Raw genomic sequence first — 22705 nt, 5'->3', positions numbered from 1 at the left:
TCGGAGCCCGGTTTGCCCCGGGTGCGCACCTCGCGTGCACCTTCGTCGGGGTGGGCACCTTGGCTGGGTTTGCCCCGGCTGCGCTCCGAAGCGGGGTTATTGGAGCGCCGCCTCTTTTTTTGTCGGAGCGTTTGGTGGGGTTTCTCGCATTGGCTCTTCCGAGGCCCGGTTGCCACCCTGGCGCGCACGAAGTCGGAAGTAGGGTTAATTGCCCGGGTGCGCACCTTTGCCAGGGTGGGCACCTTACCTGGGCTGCGCACCAGGGCGGGCTCAAGATGGCACGCGCGTTCCGTTTTTTTCACTATCTTTCAAAACGGAAATTTTAAAATCTCCTTTTTTTTTTGCCTTTTCTGGAAATTAGTGAAGGCAGCGCATCAAAGGTGCGCACCTCGCTGCCCACCTTGGTGTGCTCTGAGGTGCGCACCCGGGAGCGCTACGAAGTGTGCTCCAAGGTGCGGCGTGCACGTTGTCGGAGCCCGGTTTGCCCCGGGTGCGCACCTCGCCTGCACCTTGGCCGGGGTGGGCACCTTGGCTGGGTTTGCCCAGGGTGCGCTCCGAAGCGGGGTTACTGGAGCGCCCCCTCTTTTTTTGTCAGAGCGTTTGGTGGGGTTTCTCGCATTGGCTCTTCCCAGGCCCGGTTGTTGGGTGCGCTCCCACCCTGGCGCGCGCGAAGTTGGAAGTTGGGTTAATTGCCCGGGCGCGCACCTTCGCCAGGGTGGGCACCTTGGTGCGCACACCTTGGCTGGGCTGCGCACCAGGGCGGGCTCAAGATGGCACCAGCATTCCCTTTTTCTCACTATCTTTCAAAACGGAAATTTTAAAATCTCGTTTTTTTTTTGCCTTTTATGGAAATTAGTGAAGGCATCGCATCAAAGGTGCGCACCTCGCTGCCCACCTTGGTGTGCTCCGAGGTGCCCACCACGGTGCGCAACGCCGGTGCGAACCCGGGAGCGCCCCGATGTGTGCTCCAAGGTGCGGCGTGCACGAAGTCGGACCCCGGTTTGCCCCGGGTGCGCACCTCGCGTGCACCTTGGTGCGCACACCTTGGCTGGGTTGCGCGGCCTGGTGGGCACCATGGTGCGCACCAAGGAGCGCTCCGAAGTGTGCTCCAAGGTGCGGCGTGCACGAAGTCGGAGCCCGGTTTGCCCCGGGTACGCACCTCGCGTGCACCTTCGCCGGGGTGGGCACCTCGGCTGGGTTGCGCGCCCTGGTGCGCACCAAGGAGCGCTCCGAAGTGTGCTCCAAGGTGCGGCGTGCACGAAGTCGGAGCCCGGTTTGCCCCGGGTGCGCACCTTCGCCGCGGTGCGCACCATGGCGTGCACGAAGTCGGAGCCCGGTTTGCCCCGGGTGCGCACCTCGCGTGCACCTTCGGCGGGGTTGCGCGCCCTGGTGGGCACCATGGTGCGCACCAAGGAGCGCTCCGAAGTGTGCTCCAAGGTGCGGCGTGCACGAAGTCGGAGCCCGGTTTGCCCCGGGTGCGCACCTCGCGTGCACCTTCGGCGGGGTTGCGCGCCCTGGTGGGCACCATGGTGCGCACCAAGGAGCGCTCCGAAGTGTGCTCCAAGGTGCGGCGTGCACGAAGTCGGAGCCCGGTTTGCCCCGGGTGCGCACCTCGCGTGCACCTTCGCCGCGGTGGGCACCATGGCGTGCACGAAGTCGGAGCCCGGTTTGCCCCGGGTGCGCACCTCGCGTGCACCTTCGCCGGGGTGGGCACCTCGGCTGGGTTGCGCGCCCTGGTGCGCACCAAGGAGCGCTCCGAAGTGTGCTCCAAGGTGCGGCGTGCACGAAGTCGGAGCCCGGTTTGCCCCGGGTGCGCACCTCGCGTGCACCTTCGCCAGGGTGGGCACCTCGGTGCGCACACCTTCTCAATGTTTTCTTGCCTTTTCTGGAAATTGGTGAAGGCAGCGCATCAAAGGTGCGCACCTCGGTGTGCTCCGAGGTGCGAACCCGAGAGCGCTCCGAGGTGCCCACGAAGTCGAAAGTCGGGTTAATTGCATTGTTTTCCCCGGGTGCGCTCCGAGGTGCGCAACATCGGCGCGCACCAAGGAGGGCTCCGAAGTGTGCTCCAAGGTGCGCACGATGGCGTGCACCTCTGGTGCGCACGATTCGGAGCTCGGTTTGACCGGGGTGCGCACACCTTGGCTGGGTTGCGCACCTTTTGTGCGCTCCAAGGTGCGCACGAAGTCGGAGCTCGGTTTGCCCCGGGTGCGCACCTTCGCCAGGGTGCGCACCTTGATGCGCACGCCTTGGCTGGGCTGCGCACCTTGGTGGGCGCCATGGTGCGCACCTTTCGTGCGCTCCAAGGTGCGCACGAAGTCGGAGCTCGGTTTGCCCCGGGTGCGCACCTTGGTGGGCGCCATGGTGCACTCCGAGGTGCCCAAGATTGGTGCGCACCAAGGAGCGCTCCGAAGTGCGCTCCAAGGTGCGCGCGAAGTCGAAAGTTGGGTTAATTGTCCGGTTTGCCTCGGGTGCGCACCTTGCGTGCACCTTCGCCAGGGTGGGCGCCTTGGTGCGCACACCTTGGCTGGGCTGCGCACACCTTGGCACCCGCGTTTCCTTCATTTTAAATTTTTTTTTTTTACAATCTCTCAAGTGGGAAATTCTATAATCTCAACTTTTTTTGCCTTTTCAGGAAACTTTTGAATGGAGCGCATCATTGGTGCGCTCCGAAGTGTGCTCCAAAGCTCTCTCCAGCTGCGTGCACCTGCCCCGGCCGCGCACCCGGCCCCGCCCAGCTTCGCTCACCTGTCCCGGGCGTCTGGTGCGGAACCTTAGAGTAAGAAACATCACCGTGCACCTTGGCCAACGTGCGCGACTCGACCGAGCGCGCACTGGCCGAGGTGCACACCGATTTCACCTGGGTGCGCGCGCAGCACCTCGGGCGCACCGGGGTGCGCGCACAACGCCCGGGTTGCACCGTGGCCTGTGTGCTCGGGGCGCCTCGGGTGCGCGCTCGGTGTCGCCCCCGCGCGCGCGGTAGTGCGGGCAGCGCACCCCGGCCCGGCCCGGCCCCGACGAGAACGCAAACGGGCAAAAGGTTTATTCAAATAGCATTGCGACGCCCGGCGAAAAACTAAAAAAGGGTGCAACACCGGGACTTCCCGGGAGGTCACCCATCCCAGTACTACTCCGGCCCAAGCGCGCTTAACTGCGGAGTTCTGATGGGATCCGGTGCACTAACGCTGGTATGATCGCACCCGTTATGAGCTTGTCGCAGTGTGTACTTAGCAAACCGCGACCCACGTGCGAATCCACCCCGGCCACCCACCCCCGTCGAGGTGCACACCCTCCCTCGCGAAGTGCGCCCCGTTCGCCAAGTGTGAGCCCTGCCCGGGTGCGCGCACCTTGCTAGGGCGTCGGGTGTGCACCCGGCCCGGCCTACGTGCGTGCACCTGGAGGGGGCGTCGTGTGCGTGCAGTGTCCCGTCTGCAACGCGGTGCCCACACACCACCTCGGGCGCAACGACCTGCGCTCACATGTGGGCCGAGTGCACCTTGGTGCATGTTCGGGGCGCCTCGGGTGCACGCTCGATCTTGCCCCGGTGCACCAAGGCGCTCGGTTTGCCCCGGGTGCGCACTTGGTGCAAGGTGGGCACCCAAAATAGGGATCAAGCACCAAAACACAAGTTTCGGGATGCAAAATGGGACCCAAGGACCACAAATGCGTTCCAAGACCCATGATGGGTCCACGAGAACAAAAATGTGTTCCGAGACTTAATAAACAAATATTGGGTTTTAGGAGAAGAAACATGCTCTGATGCCCAAAACGAGAATCGACCCCGAAAAGGCCACAGGCCAAAAGTGGGATGCGAGACAAAAAAAAATGGGACCCGAGGACCAAAATTGGGTTCCCAGGTCGAAGACAGGGCAACCGGACAAGAAACGACCTCTAAGGCTCGAAATGAGTCCCGACGACTAAAACTTGACAAGAAGCACCCATCAGGCACCCAACTCGACACCCATGGGATGCCGACCCACCCGGGCTTCCACCTAGCACACCTTGGCACCCACCCACCCTCGCACCCAACCTCGCACCCAACTTAGCACCTTTGAACCCACATTGGCACTCACCCTGACCCTGGCACCTTGGAACCCACATTGGCACTCACCTTGACCCTGGCACCCACCTTTGCACTCACCTTGGGACCCACCCTGGCTCCCACCTCGGCACCCACCCAGACACCCACCTTGGTTCCTTGGCACCCACCTTGGATCCTTGGCACCCACCCCGACACCCACCTTGGCACGCAACTTGGCTACTTGCCACCCACCTTGGCTCCTTGACGCCCACCCCGACAACCACCCCGTGACCTACCCTGGCTAGGGTTGGTGCACACCCACCCTGGTGCCCACCTTGGCACCCACCCTATGACCCACCTTGGCACGCACCTTAGTACCCACCCCGTTACCCACCCTAGGACCCACCCCGTGACCCACCTTGGCCAGGGTGGGTGCCTTGGTGCGCACAACTTGCCTGGGCTGCACACCAGGGCGGGCTCAAGATGGCACCCGCGTTCCGTTTTTTTCACTATCTTTCAAAACGGAAATTTTAAAATCTCATTTTTTTCTTTTTTTTGCCTTTTCTGGAAATTAGTGAAGGCAGCGCATCAAAGGTGCGCAATGCTGGTGCGAACCCGGGAGCGCTCCGATGTGTGCTCCAAGGTGCGGCGTGCACGAAGTCCGAGCCCGGTTTGCCCCGGGTGCGCACCTCGCGTGCACCTTCGCCGGGGTGAGCACCTTGGCTGGGTTGCGCGCCCTGGTGCGTACCAAGGAGCGCTCTGAAGTGTGCTCCAAGGTGCGGCGTGCACGAAGTCGGAGCCCGGTTTGCCCCGGGTGTGCACCTCGGGTGCGCACCTCGCGTGCACCTTCGCTGCGGTGGGCACCTTGGCTGGGTTGCGCGCCTTGGTGGGCACCATGCAGTGCACGAAGTCGGAGCCCGGTTTGCCCCGGGCGCGCACCTCCGCCAGGGTGGGCACCTTGGTGCGCACAACTTGCCTGGGCTGCGCATCAGGAAGGGCTCAAGATGGCACCCGCGTTCCGTTTTTTTCACTATCTTTCAGAACGGAAATTTTAAAATATCGTTTTTTTTTGCCTTTTCTGGAAATTAGTGAAGGCAGCGCATCAAAGGTGCGCAACGCTGGTGCGAACCTGGGAGCGCTCCGATGTGTGCTCCAAGGTGCGGCGTGCACGAAGTCGGAGCCCGGTTTGCCTCGGGTGCGCCCTGGTGGGCACCATGGTGCGCACCAAGGAGCGCTCCGAAGTGTGCTCCAAGGTGCGGCCTGCACGAAGTCGGAGCCCGGTTTGCCCCGGGTGTGCACCTCGGGTGGGCACCTTGGTGCGCATGCCTTGCCTGGGCTGCGCACCAGGGCGGGCTCAAGATGGCACCCGCGTTCCTTTTTTTTCACTATCTTTCAAAACGGAAATTTTAAAATCTCATTTTTTTTTGCCTTTTTCTGGAAATTAGTGAAGGCAGCGCATCAAAGGTGCGCACCTCGCTGCCCACCACGGTGCGCAACGCCGGTGGGCACCCGGGAGTGCTTCGAAGTGTGCTCCAAGGTGCTGCGTGCACGTTGTCGGAGCCCGGTTTGCCCCGGGTGCGCACCTCGCGTGCACCTTCGTCGGGGTGGGCACCTTGGCTTGGTTTGCCCCGGCTGCGCTCCGAAGCGGGGTTATTGGAGCGCCGCCTCTTTTTTTGTCGGAGCGTTTGGTGGGGTTTCTCGCATTGGCTCTTCCGAGGCCCGGTTGCCACCCTGGCGCGCACGAAGTCGGAAGTAGGGTTAATTGCCCGGGTGCGCACCTTTGCCAGGGTGGCACCTTACCTGGGCTGCGCACCAGGGCGGGCTCAAGATGGCACGCGCGTTCCGTTTTTTTCACTATCTTTCAAAACGGAAATTTTAAAATCTCCTTTTTTTTTTGCCTTTTCTGGAAATTAGTGAAGGCAGCGCATCAAAGGTGCGCACCTCGCTGCCCACCTTGGTGTGCTCTGAGGTGCGCACCCGGGAGCGCTACGAAGTGTGCTCCAAGGTGCGGCGTGCACGTTGTCGGAGCCCGGTTTGCCCCGGGTGCGCACCTCGCCTGCACCTTGGCCGGGGTGGGCACCTTGGCTGGGTTTGCCCAGGGTGCGCTCCGAAGCGGGGTTACTGGAGCGCCCCCTCTTTTTTTGTCAGAGAGTTTGGTGGGGTTTCTCGCATTGGCTCTTCCCAGGCCCGGTTGTTGGGTGCGCTCCCACCCTGGCGCGCGCGAAGTTGGAAGTTGGGTTAATTGCCCGGGCGCGCACCTTCGCCAGGGTGGGCACCTTGGTGCGCAAACCTTGGCTGGGCTGCGCACCAGGGCGGGCTCAAGATGGCACCAGCATTCCCTTTTTCTCACTATCTTTCAAAACGGAAATTTTAAAATCTCGTTTTTTTTTTGCCTTTTATGGAAATTAGTGAAGGCATCGCATCAAAGGTGCGCACCTCGCTGCCCACCTTGGTGTGCTCCGAGGTGCCCACCACGGTGCGCAACGCCGGTGCGAACCCGGGAGCGCCCCGATGTGTGCTCCAAGGTGCGGCGTGCACGAAGTCGGACCCCGGTTTGCCCCGGGTGCGCACCTCGCGTGCACCTTGGTGCGCACACCTTGGCTGGGTTGCGCGGCCTGGTGGGCACCATGGTGCGCACCAAGGAGCGCTCCGAAGTGTGCTCCAAGGTGCGGCGTGCACGAAGTCGGAGCCCGGTTTGCCCCGGGTGCGCACCTTCGCCGCGGTGGGCACCATGGCGTGCACGAAGTCGGAGCCCGGTTTGCCCCGGGTGCGCACCTCGCGTGCACCTTCGCCGGGGTGGGCACCTCGGCTGGGTTGCGCGCCCTGGTGCGCACCAAGGAGCGCTCTGAAGTGTGCTCCAAGGTGCGGCGTGCACGAAGTCGGAGCCCGGTTTGCCCCGGGTGTGCACCTCGCGTGCACCTTCGCTGCGGTGGGCACCTTGGCTGGGTTGCGCGCCTTGGTGGGCACCATGCAGTGCACGAAGTCGGAGCCCGGTTTGCCCCGGGCGCGCACCTCCGCCAGGGTGGGCACCTTGGTGCGCACAACTTGCCTGGGCTGCGCACCAGGAAGGGCTCAAGATGGCACCCGCGTTCCGTTTTTTTCACTATCTTTCAGAACGGAAATTTTAAAATATCGTTTTTTTTTGCCTTTTCTGGAAATTAGTGAAGGCAGCGCATCAAAGGTGCGCAACGCTGGTGCGAACCTGGGAGCGCTCCGATGTGTGCTCCAAGGTGCGGCGTGCACGAAGTCGGACCCCGGTTTGCCCCGGGTGCGCACCTCGCGTGCACCTTGGTGCGCACACCTTGGCTGGGTTGCGCGCCCTGGTGGGCACCATGGTGCGCACCAAGGAGCGCTCCGAAGTGTGCTCCAAGGTGCGGCGTGCACGAAGTCGGAGCCCGGTTTGCCCCGGGTGCGCACCTCGCGTGCACCTTCGCCGCGGTGGGCACCATGGCGTGCACGAAGTCGGAGCCCGGTTTGCCCCGGGTGCGCACCTCGCGTGCACCTTCGCCGGGGTGGGCACCTTAGTGTGCAGACCTTGGCTGGGTTGCGCGCCCTGGTGGGCACCATGGTGCGCACCAAGGAGCGCTCCGAAGTGTGCTCCAAGGTGCGGCCTGCACGAAGTCGGAGCCCGGTTTGCCCCGGGTGTGCACCTCGGGTGGGCACCTTGGTGCGCATGCCTTGCCTGGGCTGCGCACCAGGGCGGGCTCAAGATGGCACCCGCGTTCCTTTTTTTTCACTATCTTTCAAAACGGAAATTTTAAAATCTCATTTTTTTTTGCCTTTTTCTGGAAATTAGTGAAGGCAGCGCATCAAAGGTGCGCACCTCGCTGCCCACCACGGTGCGCAACGCCGGTGGGCACCCGGGAGTGCTTCGAAGTGTGCTCCAAGGTGCTGCGTGCACGTTGTCGGAGCCCGGTTTGCCCCGGGTGCGCACCTCGCGTGCACCTTCGTCGGGGTGGGCACCTTGGCTGGGTTTGCCCCGGCTGCGCTCCGAAGCGGGGTTATTGGAGCGCCGCCTCTTTTTTTGTCGGAGCGTTTGGTGGGGTTTCTCGCATTGGCTCTTCCGAGGCCCGGTTGCCACCCTGGCGCGCACGAAGTCGGAAGTAGGGTTAATTGCCCGGGTGCGCACCTTTGCCAGGGTGGGCACCTTACCTGGGCTGCGCACCAGGGCGGGCTCAAGATGGCACGCGCGTTCCGTTTTTTTCACTATCTTTCAAAACGGAAATTTTAAAATCTCCTTTTTTTTTTGCCTTTTCTGGAAATTAGTGAAGGCAGCGCATCAAAGGTGCGCACCTCGCTGCCCACCTTGGTGTGCTCTGAGGTGCGCACCCGGGAGCGCTACGAAGTGTGCTCCAAGGTGCGGCGTGCACGTTGTCGGAGCCCGGTTTGCCCCGGGTGCGCACCTCGCCTGCACCTTGGCCGGGGTGGGCACCTTGGCTGGGTTTGCCCAGGGTGCGCTCCGAAGCGGGGTTACTGGAGCGCCCCCTCTTTTTTTGTCAGAGCGTTTGGTGGGGTTTCTCGCATTGGCTCTTCCCAGGCCCGGTTGTTGGGTGCGCTCCCACCCTGGCGCGCGCGAAGTTGGAAGTTGGGTTAATTGCCCGGGCGCGCACCTTCGCCAGGGTGGGCACCTTGGTGCGCACACCTTGGCTGGGCTGCGCACCAGGGCGGGCTCAAGATGGCACCAGCATTCCCTTTTTCTCACTATCTTTCAAAACGGAAATTTTAAAATCTCGTTTTTTTTTTGCCTTTTATGGAAATTAGTGAAGGCATCGCATCAAAGGTGCGCACCTCGCTGCCCACCTTGGTGTGCTCCGAGGTGCCCACCACGGTGCGCAACGCCGGTGCGAACCCGGGAGCGCCCCGATGTGTGCTCCAAGGTGCGGCGTGCACGAAGTCGGACCCCGGTTTGCCCCGGGTGCGCACCTCGCGTGCACCTTGGTGCGCACACCTTGGCTGGGTTGCGCGGCCTGGTGGGCACCATGGTGCGCACCAAGGAGCGCTCCGAAGTGTGCTCCAAGGTGCGGCGTGCACGAAGTCGGAGCCCGGTTTGCCCCGGGTACGCACCTCGCGTGCACCTTCGCCGGGGTGGGCACCTCGGCTGGGTTGCGCGCCCTGGTGCGCACCAAGGAGCGCTCCGAAGTGTGCTCCAAGGTGCGGCGTGCACGAAGTCGGAGCCCGGTTTGCCCCGGGTGCGCACCTTCGCCGCGGTGCGCACCATGGCGTGCACGAAGTCGGAGCCCGGTTTGCCCCGGGTGCGCACCTCGCGTGCACCTTCGGCGGGGTTGCGCGCCCTGGTGGGCACCATGGTGCGCACCAAGGAGCGCTCCGAAGTGTGCTCCAAGGTGCGGCGTGCACGAAGTCGGAGCCCGGTTTGCCCCGGGTGCGCACCTCGCGTGCACCTTCGGCGGGGTTGCGCGCCCTGGTGGGCACCATGGTGCGCACCAAGGAGCGCTCCGAAGTGTGCTCCAAGGTGCGGCGTGCACGAAGTCGGAGCCCGGTTTGCCCCGGGTGCGCACCTCGCGTGCACCTTCGCCGCGGTGGGCACCATGGCGTGCACGAAGTCGGAGCCCGGTTTGCCCCGGGTGCGCACCTCGCGTGCACCTTCGCCGGGGTGGGCACCTCGGCTGGGTTGCGCGCCCTGGTGCGCACCAAGGAGCGCTCCGAAGTGTGCTCCAAGGTGCGGCGTGCACGAAGTCGGAGCCCGGTTTGCCCCGGGTGCGCACCTCGCGTGCACCTTCGCCAGGGTGGGCACCTCGGTGCGCACACCTTCTCAATGTTTTCTTGCCTTTTCTGGAAATTGGTGAAGGCAGCGCATCAAAGGTGCGCACCTCGGTGTGCTCCGAGGTGCGAACCCGAGAGCGCTCCGAGGTGCCCACGAAGTCGAAAGTCGGGTTAATTGCATTGTTTTCCCCGGGTGCGCTCCGAGGTGCGCAACATCGGCGCGCACCAAGGAGGGCTCCGAAGTGTGCTCCAAGGTGCGCACGATGGCGTGCACCTCTGGTGCGCACGATTCGGAGCTCGGTTTGACCGGGGTGCGCACACCTTGGCTGGGTTGCGCACCTTTTGTGCGCTCCAAGGTGCGCACGAAGTCGGAGCTCGGTTTGCCCCGGGTGCGCACCTTCGCCAGGGTGCGCACCTTGATGCGCACGCCTTGGCTGGGCTGCGCACCTTGGTGGGCGCCATGGTGCGCACCTTTCGTGCGCTCCAAGGTGCGCACGAAGTCGGAGCTCGGTTTGCCCCGGGTGCGCACCTTGGTGGGCGCCATGGTGCACTCCGAGGTGCCCAAGATTGGTGCGCACCAAGGAGCGCTCCGAAGTGCGCTCCAAGGTGCGCGCGAAGTCGAAAGTTGGGTTAATTGTCCGGTTTGCCTCGGGTGCGCACCTTGCGTGCACCTTCGCCAGGGTGGGCGCCTTGGTGCGCACACCTTGGCTGGGCTGCGCACACCTTGGCACCCGCGTTTCCTTCATTTTAAATTTTTTTTTTTTACAATCTCTCAAGTGGGAAATTCTATAATCTCAACTTTTTTTGCCTTTTCAGGAAACTTTTGAATGGAGCGCATCATTGGTGCGCTCCGAAGTGTGCTCCAAAGCTCTCTCCAGCTGCGTGCACCTGCCCCGGCCGCGCACCCGGCCCCGCCCAGCTTCGCTCACCTGTCCCGGGCGTCTGGTGCGGAACCTTAGAGTAAGAAACATCACCGTGCACCTTGGCCAACGTGCGCGACTCGACCGAGCGCGCACTGGCCGAGGTGCACACCGATTTCACCTGGGTGCGCGCGCAGCACCTCGGGCGCACCGGGGTGCGCGCACAACGCCCGGGTTGCACCGTGGCCTGTGTGCTCGGGGCGCCTCGGGTGCGCGCTCGGTGTCGCCCCCGCGCGCGCGGTAGTGCGGGCAGCGCACCCCGGCCCGGCCCGGCCCCGACGAGAACGCAAACGGGCAAAAGGTTTATTCAAATAGCATTGCGACGCCCGGCGAAAAACTAAAAAAGGGTGCAACACCGGGACTTCCCGGGAGGTCACCCATCCCAGTACTACTCCGGCCCAAGCGCGCTTAACTGCGGAGTTCTGATGGGATCCGGTGCACTAACGCTGGTATGATCGCACCCGTTATGAGCTTGTCGCAGTGTGTACTTAGCAAACCGCGACCCACGTGCGAATCCACCCCGGCCACCCACCCCCGTCGAGGTGCACACCCTCCCTCGCGAAGTGCGCCCCGTTCGCCAAGTGTGAGCCCTGCCCGGGTGCGCGCACCTTGCTAGGGCGTCGGGTGTGCACCCGGCCCGGCCTACGTGCGTGCACCTGGAGGGGGCGTCGTGTGCGTGCAGTGTCCCGTCTGCAACGCGGTGCCCACACACCACCTCGGGCGCAACGACCTGCGCTCACATGTGGGCCGAGTGCACCTTGGTGCATGTTCGGGGCGCCTCGGGTGCACGCTCGATCTTGCCCCGGTGCACCAAGGCGCTCGGTTTGCCCCGGGTGCGCACTTGGTGCAAGGTGGGCACCCAAAATAGGGATCAAGCACCAAAACACAAGTTTCGGGATGCAAAATGGGACCCAAGGACCACAAATGCGTTCCAAGACCCATGATGGGTCCACGAGAACAAAAATGTGTTCCGAGACTTAATAAACAAATATTGGGTTTTAGGAGAAGAAACATGCTCTGATGCCCAAAACGAGAATCGACCCCGAAAAGGCCACAGGCCAAAAGTGGGATGCGAGACAAAAAAAAATGGGACCCGAGGACCAAAATTGGGTTCCCAGGTCGAAGACAGGGCAACCGGACAAGAAACGACCTCTAAGGCTCGAAATGAGTCCCGACGACTAAAACTTGACAAGAAGCACCCATCAGGCACCCAACTCGACACCCATGGGATGCCGACCCACCCGGGCTTCCACCTAGCACACCTTGGCACCCACCCACCCTCGCACCCAACCTCGCACCCAACTTAGCACCTTTGAACCCACATTGGCACTCACCCTGACCCTGGCACCTTGGAACCCACATTGGCACTCACCTTGACCCTGGCACCCACCTTTGCACTCACCTTGGGACCCACCCTGGCTCCCACCTCGGCACCCACCCAGACACCCACCTTGGTTCCTTGGCACCCACCTTGGATCCTTGGCACCCACCCCGACACCCACCTTGGCACGCAACTTGGCTACTTGCCACCCACCTTGGCTCCTTGACGCCCACCCCGACAACCACCCCGTGACCTACCCTGGCTAGGGTTGGTGCACACCCACCCTGGTGCCCACCTTGGCACCCACCCTATGACCCACCTTGGCACGCACCTTAGTACCCACCCCGTTACCCACCCTAGGACCCACCCCGTGACCCACCTTGGCCAGGGTGGGTGCCTTGGTGCGCACAACTTGCCTGGGCTGCACACCAGGGCGGGCTCAAGATGGCACCCGCGTTCCGTTTTTTTCACTATCTTTCAAAACGGAAATTTTAAAATCTCATTTTTTTCTTTTTTTTGCCTTTTCTGGAAATTAGTGAAGGCAGCGCATCAAAGGTGCGCAATGCTGGTGCGAACCCGGGAGCGCTCCGATGTGTGCTCCAAGGTGCGGCGTGCACGAAGTCCGAGCCCGGTTTGCCCCGGGTGCGCACCTCGCGTGCACCTTCGCCGGGGTGAGCACCTTGGCTGGGTTGCGCGCCCTGGTGCGTACCAAGGAGCGCTCTGAAGTGTGCTCCAAGGTGCGGCGTGCACGAAGTCGGAGCCCGGTTTGCCCCGGGTGTGCACCTCGGGTGCGCACCTCGCGTGCACCTTCGCTGCGGTGGGCACCTTGGCTGGGTTGCGCGCCTTGGTGGGCACCATGCAGTGCACGAAGTCGGAGCCCGGTTTGCCCCGGGCGCGCACCTCCGCCAGGGTGGGCACCTTGGTGCGCACAACTTGCCTGGGCTGCGCATCAGGAAGGGCTCAAGATGGCACCCGCGTTCCGTTTTTTTCACTATCTTTCAGAACGGAAATTTTAAAATATCGTTTTTTTTTGCCTTTTCTGGAAATTAGTGAAGGCAGCGCATCAAAGGTGCGCAACGCTGGTGCGAACCTGGGAGCGCTCCGATGTGTGCTCCAAGGTGCGGCGTGCACGAAGTCGGAGCCCGGTTTGCCTCGGGTGCGCCCTGGTGGGCACCATGGTGCGCACCAAGGAGCGCTCCGAAGTGTGCTCCAAGGTGCGGCCTGCACGAAGTCGGAGCCCGGTTTGCCCCGGGTGTGCACCTCGGGTGGGCACCTTGGTGCGCATGCCTTGCCTGGGCTGCGCACCAGGGCGGGCTCAAGATGGCACCCGCGTTCCTTTTTTTTCACTATCTTTCAAAACGGAAATTTTAAAATCTCATTTTTTTTTGCCTTTTTCTGGAAATTAGTGAAGGCAGCGCATCAAAGGTGCGCACCTCGCTGCCCACCACGGTGCGCAACGCCGGTGGGCACCCGGGAGTGCTTCGAAGTGTGCTCCAAGGTGCTGCGTGCACGTTGTCGGAGCCCGGTTTGCCCCGGGTGCGCACCTCGCGTGCACCTTCGTCGGGGTGGGCACCTTGGCTTGGTTTGCCCCGGCTGCGCTCCGAAGCGGGGTTATTGGAGCGCCGCCTCTTTTTTTGTCGGAGCGTTTGGTGGGGTTTCTCGCATTGGCTCTTCCGAGGCCCGGTTGCCACCCTGGCGCGCACGAAGTCGGAAGTAGGGTTAATTGCCCGGGTGCGCACCTTTGCCAGGGTGGCACCTTACCTGGGCTGCGCACCAGGGCGGGCTCAAGATGGCACGCGCGTTCCGTTTTTTTCACTATCTTTCAAAACGGAAATTTTAAAATCTCCTTTTTTTTTTGCCTTTTCTGGAAATTAGTGAAGGCAGCGCATCAAAGGTGCGCACCTCGCTGCCCACCTTGGTGTGCTCTGAGGTGCGCACCCGGGAGCGCTACGAAGTGTGCTCCAAGGTGCGGCGTGCACGTTGTCGGAGCCCGGTTTGCCCCGGGTGCGCACCTCGCCTGCACCTTGGCCGGGGTGGGCACCTTGGCTGGGTTTGCCCAGGGTGCGCTCCGAAGCGGGGTTACTGGAGCGCCCCCTCTTTTTTTGTCAGAGAGTTTGGTGGGGTTTCTCGCATTGGCTCTTCCCAGGCCCGGTTGTTGGGTGCGCTCCCACCCTGGCGCGCGCGAAGTTGGAAGTTGGGTTAATTGCCCGGGCGCGCACCTTCGCCAGGGTGGGCACCTTGGTGCGCAAACCTTGGCTGGGCTGCGCACCAGGGCGGGCTCAAGATGGCACCAGCATTCCCTTTTTCTCACTATCTTTCAAAACGGAAATTTTAAAATCTCGTTTTTTTTTTGCCTTTTATGGAAATTAGTGAAGGCATCGCATCAAAGGTGCGCACCTCGCTGCCCACCTTGGTGTGCTCCGAGGTGCCCACCACGGTGCGCAACGCCGGTGCGAACCCGGGAGCGCCCCGATGTGTGCTCCAAGGTGCGGCGTGCACGAAGTCGGACCCCGGTTTGCCCCGGGTGCGCACCTCGCGTGCACCTTGGTGCGCACACCTTGGCTGGGTTGCGCGGCCTGGTGGGCACCATGGTGCGCACCAAGGAGCGCTCCGAAGTGTGCTCCAAGGTGCGGCGTGCACGAAGTCGGAGCCCGGTTTGCCCCGGGTGCGCACCTTCGCCGCGGTGGGCACCATGGCGTGCACGAAGTCGGAGCCCGGTTTGCCCCGGGTGCGCACCTCGCGTGCACCTTCGCCGGGGTGGGCACCTCGGCTGGGTTGCGCGCCCTGGTGCGCACCAAGGAGCGCTCTGAAGTGTGCTCCAAGGTGCGGCGTGCACGAAGTCGGAGCCCGGTTTGCCCCGGGTGTGCACCTCGCGTGCACCTTCGCTGCGGTGGGCACCTTGGCTGGGTTGCGCGCCTTGGTGGGCACCATGCAGTGCACGAAGTCGGAGCCCGGTTTGCCCCGGGCGCGCACCTCCGCCAGGGTGGGCACCTTGGTGCGCACAACTTGCCTGGGCTGCGCACCAGGAAGGGCTCAAGATGGCACCCAGCGTTCCGTTTTTTTCACTATCTTTCAGAACGGAAATTTTAAAATATCGTTTTTTTTTTGCCTTTTCTGGAAATTAGTGAAGGCAGCGCATCAAAGGTGCGCAACGCTGGTGCGAACCTGGGAGCGCTCCGATGTGTGCTCCAAGGTGCGGCGTGCACGAAGTCGGACCCCGGTTTGCCCCGGGTGCGCACCTCGCGTGCACCTTGGTGCGCACACCTTGGCTGGGTTGCGCGCCCTGGTGGGCACCATGGTGCGCACCAAGGAGCGCTCCGAAGTGTGCTCCAAGGTGCGGCGTGCACGAAGTCGGAGCCCGGTTTGCCCCGGGTGCGCACCTCGCGTGCACCTTCGCCGCGGTGGGCACCATGGCGTGCACGAAGTCGGAGCCCGGTTTGCCCCGGGTGCGCACCTCGCGTGCACCTTCGCCGGGGTGGGCACCTTGGTGTGCAGACCTTGGCTGGGTTGCGCGCCCTGGTGGGCACCATGGTGCGCACCAAGGAGCGCTCCGAAGTGTGCTCCAAGGTGCGGCCTGCACGAAGTCGGAGCCCGGTTTGCCCCGGGTGTGCACCTCGGGTGGGCACCTTGGTGCGCATGCCTTGCCTGGGCTGCGCACCAGGGCGGGCTCAAGATGGCACCCGCGTTCCTTTTTTTTCACTATCTTTCAAAACGGAAATTTTAAAATCTCATTTTTTTTTGCCTTTTTCTGGAAATTAGTGAAGGCAGCGCATCAAAGGTGCGCACCTCGCTGCCCACCACGGTGCGCAACGCCGGTGGGCACCCGGGAGTGCTTCGAAGTGTGCTCCAAGGTGCTGCGTGCACGTTGTCGGAGCCCGGTTTGCCCCGGGTGCGCACCTCGCGTGCACCTTCGTCGGGGTGGGCACCTTGGCTGGGTTTGCCCCGGCTGCGCTCCGAAGCGGGGTTATTGGAGCGCCGCCTCTTTTTTTGTCGGAGCGTTTGGTGGGGTTTCTCGCATTGGCTCTTCCGAGGCCCGGTTGCCACCCTGGCGCGCACGAAGTCGGAAGTAGGGTTAATTGCCCGGGTGCGCACCTTTGCCAGGGTGGGCACCTTACCTGGGCTGCGCACCAGGGCGGGCTCAAGATGGCACGCGCGTTCCGTTTTTTTCACTATCTTTCAAAACGGAAATTTTAAAATCTCCTTTTTTTTTTGCCTTTTCTGGAAATTAGTGAAGGCAGCGCATCAAAGGTGCGCACCTCGCTGCCCACCTTGGTGTGCTCTGAGGTGCGCACCCGGGAGCGCTACGAAGTGTGCTCCAAGGTGCGGCGTGCACGTTGTCGGAGCCCGGTTTGCCCCGGGTGCGCACCTCGCCTGCACCTTGGCCGGGGTGGGCACCTTGGCTGGGTTTGCCCAGGGTGCGCTCCGAAGCGGGGTTACTGGAGCGCCCCCTCTTTTTTTGTCAGAGCGTTTGGTGGGGTTTCTCGCATTGGCTCTTCCCAGGCCCGGTTGTTGGGTGCGCTCCCACCCTGGCGCGCGCGAAGTTGGAAGTTGGGTTAATTGCCCGGGCGCGCACCTTCGCCAGGGTGGGCACCTTGGTGCGCACACCTTGGCTGGGCTGCGCACCAGGGCGGGCTCAAGATGGCACCAGCATTCCCTTTTTCTCACTATCTTTCAAAACGGAAATTTTAAAATCTCGTTTTTTTTTTGCCTTTTATGGAAATTAGTGAAGGCATCGCATCAAAGGTGCGCACCTCGCTGCCCACCTTGGTGTGCTCCGAGGTGCCCACCACGGTGCGCAACGCCGGTGCGAACCCGGGAGCGCCCCGATGTGTGCTCCAAGGTGCGGCGTGCACGAAGTCGGACCCCGGTTTGCCCCGGGTGCGCACCTCGCGTGCACCTTGGTGCGCACACCTTGGCTGGGTTGCGCGGCCTGGTGGGCACCATGGTGCGCACCAAGGAGCGCTCCGAAGTGTGCTCCAAGGTGCGGCGTGCACGAAGTCGGAGCCCGGTTTGCCCCGGGTACGCACCTCGCGTGCACCTTCGCCGGGGTGGGCACCTCGGCTGGGTTGCGCGCCCTGGTGCGCACCAAGGAGCGCTCCGAAGTGTGCTCCAAGGTGCGGCGTGCACGAAGTCGGAGCCCGGTTTGCCCCGGGTGCGCACCTTCGCCGCGGTGCGCACCATGGCGTGCACGAAGTCGGAGCCCGGTTTGCCCCGGGTGCGCACCTCGCGTGCACCTTCGGCGGGGTTGCGCGCCCTGGTGGGCACCATGGTGCGCACCAAGGAGCGCTCCGAAGTGTGCTCCAAGGTGCGGCGTGCACGAAGTCGGAGCCCGGTTTGCCCCGGGTGCGCACCTCGCGTGCACCTTCGGCGGGGTTGCGCGCCCTGGTGGGCACCATGGTGCGCACCAAGGAGCGCTCCGAAGTGTGCTCCAAGGTGCGGCGTGCACGAAGTCGGAGCCCGGTTTGCCCCGGGTGCGCACCTCGCGTGCACCTTCGCCGCGGTGGGCACCATGGCGTGCACGAAGTCGGAGCCCGGTTTGCCCCGGGTGCGCACCTCGCGTGCACCTTCGCCGGGGTGGGCACCTCGGCTGGGTTGCGCGCCCTGGTGCGCACCAAGGAGCGCTCCGAAGTGTGCTCCAAGGTGCGGCGTGCACGAAGTCGGAGCCCGGTTTGCCCCGGGTGCGCACCTCGCGTGCACCTTCGCCAGGGTGGGCACCTCGGTGCGCACACCTTCTCAATGTTTTCTTGCCTTTTCTGGAAATTGGTGAAGGCAGCGCATCAAAGGTGCGCACCTCGGTGTGCTCCGAGGTGCGAACCCGAGAGCGCTCCGAGGTGCCCACGAAGTCGAAAGTCGGGTTAATTGCATTGTTTTTTCCCCGGGTGCGCTCCGAGGTGCGCAACATCGGCGCGCACCAAGGAGGGCTCCGAAGTGTGCTCCAAGGTGCGCACGATGGCGTGCACCTCTGGTGCGCACGATTCGGAGCTCGGTTTGACCGGGGTGCGCACACCTTGGCTGGGTTGCGCACCTTTTGTGCGCTCCAAGGTGCGCACGAAGTCGGAGCTCGGTTTGCCCCGGGTGCGCACCTTCGCCAGGGTGCGCACCTTGATGCGCACGCCTTGGCTGGGCTGCGCACCTTGGTGGGCGCCATGGTGCGCACCTTTCGTGCGCTCCAAGGTGCGCACGAAGTCGGAGCTCGGTTTGCCCCGGGTGCGCACCTTGGTGGGCGCCATGGTGCACTCCGAGGTGCCCAAGATTGGTGCGCACCAAGGAGCGCTCCGAAGTGCGCTCCAAGGTGCGCGCGAAGTCGAAAGTTGGGTTAATTGTCCGGTTTGCCTCGGGTGCGCACCTTGCGTGCACCTTCGCCAGGGTGGGCGCCTTGGTGCGCACACCTTGGCTGGGCTGCGCACACCTTGGCACCCGCGTTTCCTTCATTTTAAATTTTTTTTTTTTACAATCTCTCAAGTGGGAAATTCTATAATCTCAACTTTTTTTGCCTTTTCAGGAAACTTTTGAATGGAGCGCATCATTGGTGCGCTCCGAAGTGTGCTCCAAAGCTCTCTCCAGCTGCGTGCACCTGCCCCGGCCGCGCACCCGGCCCCGCCCAGCTTCGCTCACCTGTCCCGGGCGTCTGGTGCGGAACCTTAGAGTAAGAAACATCACCGTGCACCTTGGCCAACGTGCGCGACTCGACCGAGCGCGCACTGGCCGAGGTGCACACCGATTTCACCTGGGTGCGCGCGCAGCACCTCGGGCGCACCGGGGTGCGCGCACAACGCCCGGGTTGCACCGTGGCCTGTGTGCTCGGGGCGCCTCGGGTGCGCGCTCGGTGTCGCCCCCGCGCGCGCGGTAGTGCGGGCAGCGCACCCCGGCCCGGCCCGGCCCCGACGAGAACGCAAACGGGCAAAAGGTTTATTCAAATAGCATTGCGACGCCCGGCGAAAAACTAAAAAAGGGTGCAACACCGGGACTTCCCGGGAGGTCACCCATCCCAGTACTACTCCGGCCCAAGCGCGCTTAACTGCGGAGTTCTGATGGGATCCGGTGCACTAACGCTGGTATGATCGCACCCGTTATGAGCTTGTCGCAGTGTGTACTTAGCAAACCGCGACCCACGTGCGAATCCACCCCGGCCACCCACCCCCGTCGAGGTGCACACCCTCCCTCGCGAAGTGCGCCCCGTTCGCCAAGTGTGAGCCCTGCCCGGGTGCGCGCACCTTGCTAGGGCGTCGGGTGTGCACCCGGCCCGGCCTACGTGCGTGCACCTGGAGGGGGCGTCGTGTGCGTGCAGTGTCCCGTCTGCAACGCGGTGCCCACACACCACCTCGGGCGCAACGACCTGCGCTCACATGTGGGCCGAGTGCACCTTGGTGCATGTTCGGGGCGCCTCGGGTGCACGCTCGATCTTGCCCCGGTGCACCAAGGCGCTCGGTTTGCCCCGGGTGCGCACTTGGTGCAAGGTGGGCACCCAAAATAGGGATCAAGCACCAAAACACAAGTTTCGGGATGCAAAATGGGACCCAAGGACCACAAATGCGTTCCAAGACCCATGATGGGTCCACGAGAACAAAAATGTGTTCCGAGACTTAATAAACAAATATTGGGTTTTAGGAGAAGAAACATGCTCTGATGCCCAAAACGAGAATCGACCCCGAAAAGGCCACAGGCCAAAAGTGGGATGCGAGACAAAAAAAAATGGGACCCGAGGACCAAAATTGGGTTCCCAGGTCGAAGACAGGGCAACCGGACAAGAAACGACCTCTAAGGCTCGAAATGAGTCCCGACGACTAAAACTTGACAAGAAGCACCCATCAGGCACCCAACTCGACACCCATGGGATGCCGACCCACCCGGGCTTCCACCTAGCACACCTTGGCACCCACCCACCCTCGCACCCAACCTCGCACCCAACTTAGCACCTTTGAACCCACATTGGCACTCACCCTGACCCTGGCACCTTGGAACCCACATTGGCACTCACCTTGACCCTGGCACCCACCTTTGCACTCACCTTGGGACCCACCCTGGCTCCCACCTCGGCACCCACCCAGACACCCACCTTGGTTCCTTGGCACCCACCTTGGATCCTTGGCACCCACCCCGACACCCACCTTGGCACGCAACTTGGCTACTTGCCACCCACCTTGGCTCCTTGACGCCCACCCCGACAACCACCCCGTGACCTACCCTGGGGCTAGGGTTGGTGCACACCCACCCTGGTGCCCACCTTGGCACCCACCCTATGACCCACCTTGGCACGCACCTTAGTACCCACCCCGTTACCCACCCTAGGACCCACCCCGTGACCCACCTTGGCCAGGGTGGGTGCCTTGGTGCGCACAACTTGCCTGGGCTGCACACCAGGGCGGGCTCAAGATGGCACCCGCGTTCCGTTTTTTTCACTATCTTTCAAAACGGAAATTTTAAAATCTCATTTTTTTCTTTTTTTTGCCTTTTCTGGAAATTAGTGAAGGCAGCGCATCAAAGGTGCGCAATGCTGGTGCGAACCCGGGAGCGCTCCGATGTGTGCTCCAAGGTGCGGCGTGCACGAAGTCCGAGCCCGGTTTGCCCCGGGTGCGCACCTCGCGTGCACCTTCGCCGGGGTGAGCACCTTGGCTGGGTTGCGCGCCCTGGTGCGTACCAAGGAGCGCTCTGAAGTGTGCTCCAAGGTGCGGCGTGCACGAAGTCGGAGCCCGGTTTGCCCCGGGTGTGCACCTCGGGTGCGCACCTCGCGTGCACCTTCGCTGCGGTGGGCACCTTGGCTGGGTTGCGCGCCTTGGTGGGCACCATGCAGTGCACGAAGTCGGAGCCCGGTTTGCCCCGGGCGCGCACCTCCGCCAGGGTGGGCACCTTGGTGCGCACAACTTGCCTGGGCTGCGCATCAGGAAGGGCTCAAGATGGCACCCGCGTTCCGTTTTTTTCACTATCTTTCAGAACGGAAATTTTAAAATATCGTTTTTTTTTGCCTTTTCTGGAAATTAGTGAAGGCAGCGCATCAAAGGTGCGCAACGCTGGTGCGAACCTGGGAGCGCTCCGATGTGTGCTCCAAGGTGCGGCGTGCACGAAGTCGGAGCCCGGTTTGCCTCGGGTGCGCCCTGGTGGGCACCATGGTGCGCACCAAGGAGCGCTCCGAAGTGTGCTCCAAGGTGCGGCCTGCACGAAGTCGGAGCCCGGTTTGCCCCGGGTGTGCACCTCGGGTGGGCACCTTGGTGCGCATGCCTTGCCTGGGCTGCGCACCAGGGCGGGCTCAAGATGGCACCCGCGTTCCTTTTTTTTCACTATCTTTCAAAACGGAAATTTTAAAATCTCATTTTTTTTTGCCTTTTTCTGGAAATTAGTGAAGGCAGCGCATCAAAGGTGCGCACCTCGCTGCCCACCACGGTGCGCAACGCCGGTGGGCACCCGGGAGTGCTTCGAAGTGTGCTCCAAGGTGCTGCGTGCACGTTGTCGGAGCCCGGTTTGCCCCGGGTGCGCACCTCGCGTGCACCTTCGTCGGGGTGGGCACCTTGGCTTGGTTTGCCCCGGCTGCGCTCCGAAGCGGGGTTATTGGAGCGCCGCCTCTTTTTTTGTCGGAGCGTTTGGTGGGGTTTCTCGCATTGGCTCTTCCGAGGCCCGGTTGCCACCCTGGCGCGCACGAAGTCGGAAGTAGGGTTAATTGCCCGGGTGCGCACCTTTGCCAGGGTGGCACCTTACCTGGGCTGCGCACCAGGGCGGGCTCAAGATGGCACGCGCGTTCCGTTTTTTTCACTATCTTTCAAAACGGAAATTTTAAAATCTCCTTTTTTTTTTGCCTTTTCTGGAAATTAGTGAAGGCAGCGCATCAAAGGTGCGCACCTCGCTGCCCACCTTGGTGTGCTCTGAGGTGCGCACCCGGGAGCGCTACGAAGTGTGCTCCAAGGTGCGGCGTGCACGTTGTCGGAGCCCGGTTTGCCCCGGGTGCGCACCTCGCCTGCACCTTGGCCGGGGTGGGCACCTTGGCTGGGTTTGCCCAGGGTGCGCTCCGAAGCGGGGTTACTGGAGCGCCCCCTCTTTTTTTGTCAGAGAGTTTGGTGGGGTTTCTCGCATTGGCTCTTCCCAGGCCCGGTTGTTGGGTGCGCTCCCACCCTGGCTGCGCGCGAAGTTGGAAGTTGGGTTAATTGCCCGGGCGCGCACCTTCGCCAGGGTGGGCACCTTGGTGCGCAAACCTTGGCTGGGCTGCGCACCAGGGCGGGCTCAAGATGGCACCAGCATTCCCTTTTTCTCACTATCTTTCAAAACGGAAATTTTAAAATCTCGTTTTTTTTTTGCCTTTTATGGAAATTAGTGAAGGCATCGCATCAAAGGTGCGCACCTCGCTGCCCACCTTGGTGTGCTCCGAGGTGCCCACCACGGTGCGCAACGCCGGTGCGAACCCGGGAGCGCCCCGATGTGTGCTCCAAGGTGCGGCGTGCACGAAGTCGGACCCCGGTTTGCCCCGGGTGCGCACCTCGCGTGCACCTTGGTGCGCACACCTTGGCTGGGTTGCGCGGCCTGGTGGGCACCATGGTGCGCACCAAGGAGCGCTCCGAAGTGTGCTCCAAGGTGCGGCGTGCACGAAGTCGGAGCCCGGTTTGCCCCGGGTGCGCACCTTCGCCGCGGTGGGCACCATGGCGTGCACGAAGTCGGAGCCCGGTTTGCCCCGGGTGCGCACCTCGCGTGCACCTTCGCCGGGGTGGGCACCTCGGCTGGGTTGCGCGCCCTGGTGCGCAC

At 62.8% G+C, this 22705-nt stretch overlaps 3 non-coding genes across 3 annotated transcripts; all 3 read right to left on the bottom strand.

Annotated features, from left to right (window-relative positions):
- Positions 1–3080: 3080 nt before the first annotated feature.
- LOC131871159 (5S ribosomal RNA) lies at positions 3081–3199 on the bottom strand. The gene has a single exon (XR_009369432.1). It is a non-coding gene; the product is annotated as a 5S ribosomal RNA (ribosomal RNA).
- Positions 3200–11003: 7804 nt separating this feature from the next.
- Positions 11004–11122, bottom strand: LOC131871158 (5S ribosomal RNA). The gene has a single exon (XR_009369431.1). It is a non-coding gene; the product is annotated as a 5S ribosomal RNA (ribosomal RNA).
- A 7808-nt stretch (positions 11123–18930) lies between these two features.
- On the bottom strand, positions 18931–19049 carry LOC131871176 (5S ribosomal RNA). Its single transcript, XR_009369449.1, has one exon. It is a non-coding gene; the product is annotated as a 5S ribosomal RNA (ribosomal RNA).
- Between the last annotated feature and the right edge of the window lie 3656 nt (positions 19050–22705).

Source organism: Cryptomeria japonica, unplaced genomic scaffold, assembly GCF_030272615.1.
Source record: "Cryptomeria japonica unplaced genomic scaffold, Sugi_1.0 HiC_scaffold_376, whole genome shotgun sequence".
Taxonomy (NCBI): domain Eukaryota; kingdom Viridiplantae; phylum Streptophyta; class Pinopsida; order Cupressales; family Cupressaceae; genus Cryptomeria; species Cryptomeria japonica.
Note: the sequence above shows the minus strand (reverse complement) of the source record. Positions and strands in the feature narration are given on the sequence as shown.